The sequence below is a fragment of the Vigna unguiculata genome, chromosome 3 (assembly GCF_037176805.1).
Source record: "Vigna unguiculata cultivar grain cowpea cultivar isolate G323 ecotype 2 chromosome 3, ASM3717680v1, whole genome shotgun sequence".
NCBI lineage: Eukaryota > Viridiplantae > Streptophyta > Magnoliopsida > Fabales > Fabaceae > Vigna > Vigna unguiculata.
In genome coordinates, this window is record NC_140794.1 from 38532231 (window position 1) to 38542617 (window position 10387).

The window sequence follows — 10387 nt, forward strand, 5'->3', positions numbered from 1 at the left end:
CATCCCGGCCTATGTTGGGGTCAAGGTCTTCGCTGGATAGGACTATGTCGGAACCAGGGGGTCGTTCGATATGGTTGGTTTGTTGGATTGGGAGTTGTGGTCGTAAGCTTGCCATGTAGCATTTGCGTGCCAAGCGCTGGTCATAGTGTATGGTCAGGATGTCACCGGATGGGGCAGGGAAGTTCATAGCCAAGTGAGAGGTGGAGACGATTGTGCCAAGTGTATTGAGGGAAGGACGGCCTAGGAGGATGTTGTAAGATGTTGGCGCATCGACAATAAAAAAGCGGATTGGGATGGTTTTGGTTTGGGTTCCGTCCCGAAAGATTGTGTGGAGGTCTATGTAGCCCCGGGTGGATACTTGTTCGCCAGAAAAGCCATATATGGGCTCATCATATGGGATCATGGCGTTGTCAGGAAGTTGTAATTTTTGGTAGGTGGTCCAGTAGAGGATGTCAACTGAGCTGCCTTGATCCACAAGGACTTTCTTAACAGCATAATTCTCGATTTCGACGGTGATGACCATGGGGTCATCTTGCTGGTGATCGAGGCCGTGGAAGTCATCATCTGTGAATACAATGGGGGGCATACGACGTCTGTGGTGGGAATGGGTGATATGGTTGATGGATTGTATATGGTGGAGGTGTCTCTTTCTGGTAGAAGAGGTGGAGCCTCCGCTTGCGAAGCCACCAGAGATGATGTTAATGGTGCCTCGTAAGGGGGGTCGGCAGGGGTGATGTCAGTGCGGGCGGGTTCTAGTTGTTGATTATTGGGTTGGGTGGGGTGGCTATTGTGATGAGAGTCATTTGGTTGACGTCTGTGGTCAGGTCGCGGGGGGTGGCGGGATCGAGAGGAAGAGGAATGGTCATCCCTACGGATGAAGCGGCGAAAGTGGCATGCACGGACCAGTTCTTCTATTTTATCCTGGAGTGCTTTGCATTCTTCCGTAGTGTGACCATGGTTGCGGTGGTAGCGGCAGTATTTGGTCATGTCGGCGTTGGGAGGTGTGGTTGTCTTGCGTGGTGGAGGGATTAGATCAGCTTGGAGGGCTTCGTCTAGAATGCGGGAGCGGGCTACTGTGAGGGGGGCGTATCTGGTGAAGCGAGGTTGGCGGGGTTCGCGTGGGCGGGTATCAGGGCGTGGGTTAGACTGTGGGGTGGGGTTGGAGGTGGTGGCGGCGTAGTCGTTGCAGAATTTGGTGTGAAGTGTTTGCATTTCCTCCATGCGGACGTAATCGGCTGCACGCAGCTTGAGTTCGTGCATGGAGACAGGTGGGTGGAGGTAGACGTTGTTGGCGAAGGGGCCGGGTTGTAGGGTAAGTGTCATGCACTGGAGAATCATCTCCTGGTTGAGATGCGGTGTATGAAGGGCGGCTTTACTAAAGCGACCGATGAACGCTCTGAGTGGTTCGTTAGGTTCCTGTCTGACACCCAGTAGGGATATGGTGGTGGTTTGATGGGGACGGCTTCCGGCGAAGTGGGTGGAAAACATGTGGGAAAGGATGTCGAAACTGTCGATTGAGTAGGGCGGAAGAGTTGTGAACCATTCTAGGGCAAGCCCCTTGAGGGTGGTGGGGAAAGCTTTGCAAAAGAAGGCATCTTGGGATGTGTACAAGGCAACATGGGTGATGTAGACTTTGAGGTGCTCGTCAGGGTCGGTTTCACCAGTATAGCGGTCGAGGGTGAAAGGTTCCTACTGGGCTGGGAGAGGGGTGTTGGCGATAAAGTCCGTGAATGGGTGGCGGCGTCTAGGCTGGTGATGAGGGGGCATGTGAGGTGGAACAGGGTGGTTGATCATAGCGGGAAAGGTGGAGGTGATGTTGTGAGGGGGAATGTGGGTTGTGGGAAGATATTGTGGGTTATAGGGTGGAATATGTGTGGTGTGGAGGGCGGTGGAAATGTTGTAGGGGATTTGGGTGGTAGGGAGGGTGGCGACGGGGGTTGGGGGTGCGGTAAGCCCCGGTTGACCAGATGGAAAGTGGTGGGGGTGGATAGAGGTAACGGGTGTCTGTTGGGTGGTGGTGAAGGTGTGGGGGTGGGATTGTATTCACTTTCTTCCTCTGTAGGCTGGAAAGCCGGAGACTTCACAGCTTTAGAGGTTTCTTTGGCTTTTCCCTTCAGGTTGGGATCAACCTCGATCCTTCGCCTATAGGCGTGAGTTCTCTTGTCTCAACGCCTCCATTTCTTCAGCACTGCGCTTCTTCAAGTTTGCAAGTTCTTGTTGTATCTTTGCTTGGCCGTCTAAGATGGCGGCCAAATCAGGGGTGATGGTAGGAGGTCCAGAGGGACCAGCATCCACTTGCTTGTTCGCTCCAGCTCTGCTACGAGTGGAAACCATCTTCAGAGAAAAGCGGGTACTAAAGGTGTTCGTCTCGTGCCCCACGGTGGGCGCCAATTGTTCCTGCAGAGAACAAATAAGATAAGTTAGGCACGAGTATCACCTTACCATGTAGTCCGCTATCTCTTCAGTTGGCCTCTTCCCATTCGATACATGTCGGCTTGAACCCAGGAGGGGTTACCTGCAGAAGAGTCTCCGAAGCTGAAGTAAGTCAAAGCTCTCAGAGAGTCAAATCAGTGATTAATGAATGCGTACCTTTAATTGCTGGGGTCCACGTGTATTTATGGAGCATTAATGATGTATGATCATCCCATGAGCTGGGCCTTGACTTGGGCTCTAACTTGGGCTGTGAGTGGGCCTGGGCCCTAACCCAGGCCTTTAAGGTTTATTGAACGCGGGGGCTTCTATCATACTGAGTTTATTGAAGTGGTCGGCCTAGGCTCTAATCTTATCGGATACGCTGGGGTAGTCGATCTAGGTCGGCTACTTGCCTTGATGGCTTATGTTGGCGATATGAGGTGCAGGTTGTCCCCTTAGATGTTTAGTTTAGGTTAAAACTGGTACAAGTTAGGCTAACTCCGCCTAGGCTAGATACTTGGCTGCCTTGATATGCACATTGTTTACTTATTTGGTCGAGTTTGGCTAGGTGCGGTACAAATTATATATATATATATATATATATATATATTATTAATTATTATATACATATATTAATAATAATAATAATATACAAGTATATTATTATATAAATATATTATTATTATTATTTTCTTATATATATATATATATATATAATATGTATATAATGAAGAGGTTACAAAAGTAAAATTATTATTAATATTTTCAAATTTTTGCACAATTGAGGAGATGGGATTTGAGACTACCCATTCAAGTGAACAAAGCATAAAATAATAGAGTGAATTAGTAGTACTAACAAGGTTACCAAACTCACGGGTTGGCTCGTAAACTCGTACGAGTCTGCGAGTTTACTCACCGTCTACTCGTTAATAAACTCGTTTTCTTTTAGACTCGAAGTGGACTCAGTTGACTCGTACAAACTCACAAGTTTAAGACTGAGTCACCGAGTTCGTTGAAGGGGAGGAAACGACCAAAATATTGTCGTTCATATTCGAATATTTAGCCCAATCAAAAGCCCCAAAACCCCAAATCGGAAATTTGAACCAATTGAGAGATCGAAGCTCAAATCAGAAACCCTAATCAAAAAACAAGAGAAGATTGAAACTTGAAAACACATCGCAATCGCATCGTTGTCACATCGCCATCATGTAGCCATCGCGTTGGACTCCTCTAACATTGCAGATGCAGTGGTTGTCACACTTCTCCTGTTGAGCCTAGTTCAATTTCTCACATTCTCACATTCTCACTATCTCACCTTCTTGTAGCTCTTTTTGTTGAGTGCTTCATTTTGGGATTATTTTTTAAGTCAGTGTTACGTACACATTACATACATATGTATTCCTTTAAATTATTTTAAGTTGTTACTTATATATATATATATGTCTTTTATTTTTAATTTAATTTTTGTATATGGTTTTCTGAAAAAATAAATTACGTCATTTTTAATTGATTGAGATCGATTCACAATGTCCCAAAAATGCTTCGGGAAGTTCAATTGATTCTATTTTAGAGGCATTTGATCTTTGATAATATAATTTTTTATGCCAATGTTTATGATGCACACTTGTCATATGAGGAAGAGCATTATGATAATGGAGAAGATGGTGATGAAAGAGATAATGATGTTGGAAATTATATAATTAGAGGATTGGAGCTAGAAAGTTGAAGTTATTTATGTTGTGATTTGTTTTAACTGATGTATTTGGTGTTATTTGAACTTATATAACAGTGGCATGTGTGTTGAACTAAGTTACTATATACAATTTTCAAATGAAGTATACTCTTACGCGTTTACGAGTTGGGTCTGTGAGTCGAGTCTACGAAGCTCTCACGAGTCTACGTAAAATCTCGAGTCTTAACCTTTATTGTTAGGAATCCAAGTGTGAGTCTAAGTCCCACATTGACCAGAAATGAGAATGTAGAGCACCATATAAGGATCAAGGCCCATAAACCCATCGTATTAAGGTTTTGGGTTGAGAGTGGTGTCAATGCCTTATGTGGTTGGGCTTAGGTCTCATTGGTGTTGTATCTCCCAAGTGATAGCCCCTCCTTAAAAACCTAACAAGTGGTATTAGAGCCAGGTTCCGATCCTGGGACCTGTGGGTTATGGGCCCACCACGCTTCCGCTGCGCAAACACATTCCTTTTAACATATCTTTATTATTAGTTAAAAATTTATTACAAATTATAAAATATTTAATAAGTAAGATCATCTATTTAAAAATATATATTGGAAAATGTGTTTATAAAAATACACTAATAAGTGATTCCTATTATCAATTCGTATTAGTATAAAATCGTGGCAACATGTAACAAAAAACAGTAACTCTTCAACGTTGTTTCTATGACAGTAACAAAGTACGCATAGGTTTCAAAATCATGTAGTACCTAATCAAGTCAAAATCCTAAAGTATAAAATCATGTAGTACCTAACAAAGTACACACGATACCTTCATCTCGAGTTGAATCGGTTCGACCTACATTCAGTGTCGTACCCGTTCGACTTTTGTCCATGCTTGAATCAACTTATAGTGAAGGGAAAACCAAAATGGAGTGTTACTGTGACTAACAAGTCTCTATGTGCTTAAACACATGTGATTCTAAATTGTGCTAGATTTCAATCAGTTGAATGTATAGATCCTTCAGTTTTAACATTCTCAAAGGGTGGTGACTTTTGTCTTCTCACACTAGGTTAACCTCTCAATAAAGATGGTGTTGTTAGATTTAAGTATGCTTGGGACTATAACATCCCGACCGGATATTACTAATTTAAATAAAATAAAATAGAAATAAATACAAACTCATGTTTATTATTATTGTCTTTTCCAAAACTAAAGGAAATTTTAAACATTTATTAAACTCATCCAATTAAACCACAATGTTCCAATAATCCATACTAGTTCATATTCAAGTAAACATACGATTTACAAAAATATGAAAATAAAATGATAGTAAACTTCCATAAAAAGCTTTCCCACGCTACTCCCTCTTTGACTTTATGCCTTACCAACATCACCTAGAACATCATTTGCTCCCATGTGACAAGTCACACGATCATCGCCAAACACACACAGAAAGGGTGAGCTCATAACAATACAAATATACAATTAAAAAAATAGAGATTCAGCACAAACTACTTTATTTCATCTAAATTGATTAATCTTAAGAATCGATACCCAAGGATTTCAGATCATTGTCTCATTATACAAATGAAACTACTAATCCATTTACCCATACAATTACTTGGCCATGGACCCAAGATATATCATGCTTCCACGAACCTGTCCGCTTGTGGTCCAACCTCTACGAACCTCCTCGCTCGTAGTCCAACCTGAGCGCATTTGTGAGAGGATCTAGATCCTTCTTGCTCCAAGCTTAGTCACCAAGCTTCTCTTATGCGCCTAGAAGCAAGTCCCTTGTGAGTTGCTTAGGTGGCAAGTCACACTTGCCTCATGCTCTCTTTTTGGCTCCAAATACCACATTCTAGATCCTTTTCCCCTCCATTTTTCTAGACCACTTGACTCTCCTTTTCTACTATAAATAGAGAGCTTAGGACCCTTGTATTTTAATTCATGAATATAGTAGAGAAACTTTGTTGAGATGACTCCAGACTCCTATCTTTTTGTGAATCAACTTAGGCTAGAGTTCTCCTTCTTGGTTTCCTCTAGCCCCCTTCCTTGGGTGTTGGCCCAACCTCACTTGAGAGCTTCTCCAAACACCATTGCCGCACCACTTCTCCTCTCATCTTCTAACTTCTGCACCTTCATCCTTCTCCATGGAAGCTTCATCAATTCCGCATGGCTTCTCCTTGGCTTCCTTACTCTTGAAGATGGACTCATCATGTGGTATCTAGAGCCTTAGTTGATCAAGCTTGACGTCAAGAGATAAGTTCATCTTCCTTGTGATTTTTCTTTCAATTTCCATGTTGTTCATTACTTCCTTTGATTGTCTTGTTGTTTTTCTTCTTTTCACCTCATTGGTTATATGGTTCTTATCATTGTTCCTTTGGAACCATTCGGCCATTATGTCTAAGAACTCAACCATGGTGAATTTGTGTGCCTTTTACATTTTCGTTTGAGTCTTGTTCATTTTCTATTTCATTTATTTGAGTCATTTTAATTTTCTCATCCATATGTTTTGTCTAGAGTAATGTGTAGTTCAATTATGTCTTAAATTCCTTTGTTTAGCTTTCCATTTTGCTGTTGTTTTGCTGCTATATTGCTACTATTTTGCTGCTGTTTTTGGTTCATAAATACACCTTCTCTTCTCCCTTGGAGCCTTGGAAATGAACCTTTACATCCAGATAACCTTTGTTATCTTAATGTCCAGTGGGAATTTTCCTTGTGCTTGCTTAATCACCGAAGTTTCATTTTCGTTTCTAGTGTGCTTTGTGTTCTTTTAATTTTCACATTTGAGTTCATACTTGTTAATTAGTTCTTGGCAAGTTCTTTAGAGTTAATTTCCATTGTGTTTCCTTGAGTTTCATAATCTTCTTTTGATTCCTTTAAGTTTCCTTCTCTTTTTGTTTCTATTAAAATGCAAATGATCAAGCATAGTGTGGTAGTGATTCTAATTTGTGGTGGAAACTAGCTGCTGTAAGAGCTATAAAAAAAAGAAAGAAAAAGAGCACAAAAAGAGTACAAGCAAGTGCCAAAAATAATCAAAAGAAAGTGGCAAAAGAAGTACACTAGAATCATTACCATCACTTGAGTTTGAGAGCATCTTTCTGCTGCATTTTACTACTGTTCCAATTCTGTCTGTCTGCACACTTTCTGTATTTGATTTATCACAAAAAATTGGCTATTGCAAATCGAGATCCGATTTTTGTCTCTTTTAGCTAAAACATAGACGAAGTAAAGAAAACAAAAATCATTGAAAAATGTTGAGAAATGAAAAAATGATAAATTGCTGAAGTAGAGGCTGAATTTCACGTTTTTGGACTGCTAGTGGCTGAAAATTCAAATTCTATGCAGATTTCTAGCTTGTTTTTGGTTGTTTTTTTATCCATTCTAGTGCCATTCTTTAGGTAATTCATTTGAGTGCTTAACTTGTTTCTTTGCCTTATATCTAGTTTGTCTTTCTTTGTTAAATCTTTGAGTATGTTTCATCTATATTCTACTTGAGTTTAGCTCTTCTTTTATTTAAGCTTTTCTTGTTTTTCCTTATTGGCTTCTTTGGTTTGGTGTTACATTCTTGGTGGAAGATTTCTTTGGAGGTAACCAAATACTCAAGGTAGCATCCTAGGAGGTGGAAACCAAAGTGGAACTCCAAGCTACAAGTGAAGTTCACAAAGGAGAAAATTCAAAGCAAACACTTGAGTGAGACAAAAGAAGAAAGAAAAGAGTGGAGTGAAACACTTGAAGACTTTTAAAGTTTGCGCAAATTTGTGATTGTATTCATTTGAGTTGTATTTGTTCAAGTTTTCTTTCTTGTATCTCTTTGGACTAATTAAGTGTCTTGGGGGAGCCTTAGGTGTTCTCTCATCTCTTAATTAGAACCTTTTTAAATAGTAAAAGCGCTTGTAGACAGTGAGTGTGTCTTGCAACATCAAGCCTCACCAAAGTAGGCCGCATAGTTAGACTCCAAATCTTTTTGTTTTTGTTGCTTAATTGTTAGTGTGTGTTTAATTCTATTTTAGAAGTTTTGTGCAATATTCTTTGAATTACTTTGGCAAGGAAAGACTTGGTAAGTAAGCAATCCAAGTGATTCACCTCTCTCTCCTTGAAGATAATTCAAGAAGTTTGCTATTTACTTCTTCTTTAGAATTTCTTAGTTAGGTTTTAGTAATCATGGCTAGTCAACCCTCCCTACATACTGCAAGTGATTATGAGGATTCAATTCATAGTTTAAAACATGTTTCTCAACAACTCAAATCACTTGAACTATGGAGACAACAAGAGGCAATTTACAAGGTGAAAGATCAATTGGAAAGAGATGGCCAAATTGCTCTCTTGGAGGAACAAATCAAAGCTTTAAAGAAAAGAGATGAGAAAATCCAAAATAAGTTAAAAAGTAGGAGTAATTCTAGCAAAGGGTCTAGAAGTGGAGCTTCAATATATGGGGAAGAGGAAGGATTAAGATTAGGAGAATATTATCAACAACCTTCCCACATTAGGAGACAAAGAAAAGACCCTACTCCTAGAGAAGTTAAAGTAGACTTGCCTCACTTTCAAGGCAAGGATGATGTTGAAGCTTATTTGGATTGGGAGATGAAGGTCGAGCAACTCTTTGCTTGCCATCAAGTTAGTGAAGAAAGGAAAGTGCCTCTTGCTACCCTAAGCTTTCAAGGGTATGCTATGTATTGGTGGACTTCTATAGTCCAAGAGAGGCTAAGAAGTAATGGACCTTCAATTGAATATTGGAATGATCTTAAGTCAGCCCTTAGGAGGAGACACATTCCCTCCTACTACAATAGGGAGCTCATGAACAAGCTCCAAAGACTCCAACAAAGAAATATGTCTGTGGAAGAATATAGACGGAAAATGGAGTTACTTATGATGAGGAAGAGTCCATTACCATTTCTAGATTCTTAAGTGGCTTAAACCTTGATATAAGAGATAGAGTTGAGCTTCTACCTTACCAAGATTTGAATGATTTGGTGCAAATATGCATTAAGGTAGAACAAAAAAATTTGAGAAAATCTTTTTCAAAAAGAAATCAAGCTCAAACTAACTCTTATGTTAAGAAATATTTTAAGAAAGAAGAGAAAAAGGAGGAGCCACCTAGGAATCTAGGAAAAGGTAAAGAGGGGAGTGCATCATCACACACTCGCACAAGTGAAATCAAATGTTTCAAATGTCTTGGTAGAGGTCACATAGCATCTCAATGCCCCACCAAAAAGACCATGATTCTTAGGGGTGTTGATAGATATAGCAGCCAAGATGAAAATGAAAGTGAGAGTGGAAGTGAGGAATCCAATGAGTCTAATATAGAAGATGCTCACCCTTGTGATGGGGACCTTTTAATGGTTAGAAGGATCCTTAACAATCAACCTAGTCCACAAGCACTAACACAAAGAGAGCACATATTTCACACAAGGTGTAAAATTTTGGAAAAACACTTGTTCTCTAATTGTGGATAGTGGCTCGTGTTGTAACTGCTGCAGTACTAGGTTGGTTGACAAGCTGTCTTTGACTGTCTTACCTCATCCAAAACCTTACAAACTTCATTAGCTTAATGAAGATGGGGATTTGGCAGTCAATCATCAAGTAAAGGTCAAGTTTTCCATAGGGAAATATGAAGATAGTGTGCTATGTGATGTAGTACCAATGGAAGCTTGTCATATCTTATTGGGGAGACTTTGGCAATTTGATAAGAAAACCATGCACAATGGTCTCACCAACGAGATTACCTTTACTCATAAGGCTAAAAAGTTTGTTCTTCATCCTCTTTTGCCATCACAAGTGGCTGAGGATCAACTTCAAATGAAGAACAAAAGAGAAAAAGAGAAAGATGAGGACAAAAAAAAGGTCCTCAAAAAGTCCAAAAGCTAAATAAAGATGAATCTGAGGCGGGAGAGATTGGTGTTCCTTCTCCCAAGGTCATTCAAAATGAGAACATTTTAACCATGAAATCTTTAAATCAAGTTCTCAATGTTGAACAACCTTCATGCCTCCTGCTGTGTAAAGGAACACTCATATGTACTGCCACAACTCTTGAGCTTAAGAATTTACCTCCTAAAATTGAAAATATTTTGAAAGAGTTTGAGGATATATTCCCTAAGGAAGGGCCTATTGGGCTTCCTCCCTTTAGAGGAATTGAACATCAAATAGATTTAGTGCCCGGGGCTAGTCTACCAAATAGACCAGCCTATAGGACAAATCTTCAAGAAACAAAGGAGATAGAGTCTCAAGTCCAAGAGTTGTTGGAGAAGGGTTGGGTTCAAAAGATCCTTAGCCCTTATGTTGTGCCTATTT

The 10387-nt window shown here is 40.2% G+C and overlaps 1 pseudogene; it reads left to right on the forward strand.

The window, feature by feature from the left end:
* The first annotated feature begins 8260 nt into the window (after positions 1-8260).
* LOC146887825 (uncharacterized) lies at positions 8261-9964 on the forward strand (annotated as a pseudogene).
* Positions 9965-10387: the final 423 nt, after the last annotated feature.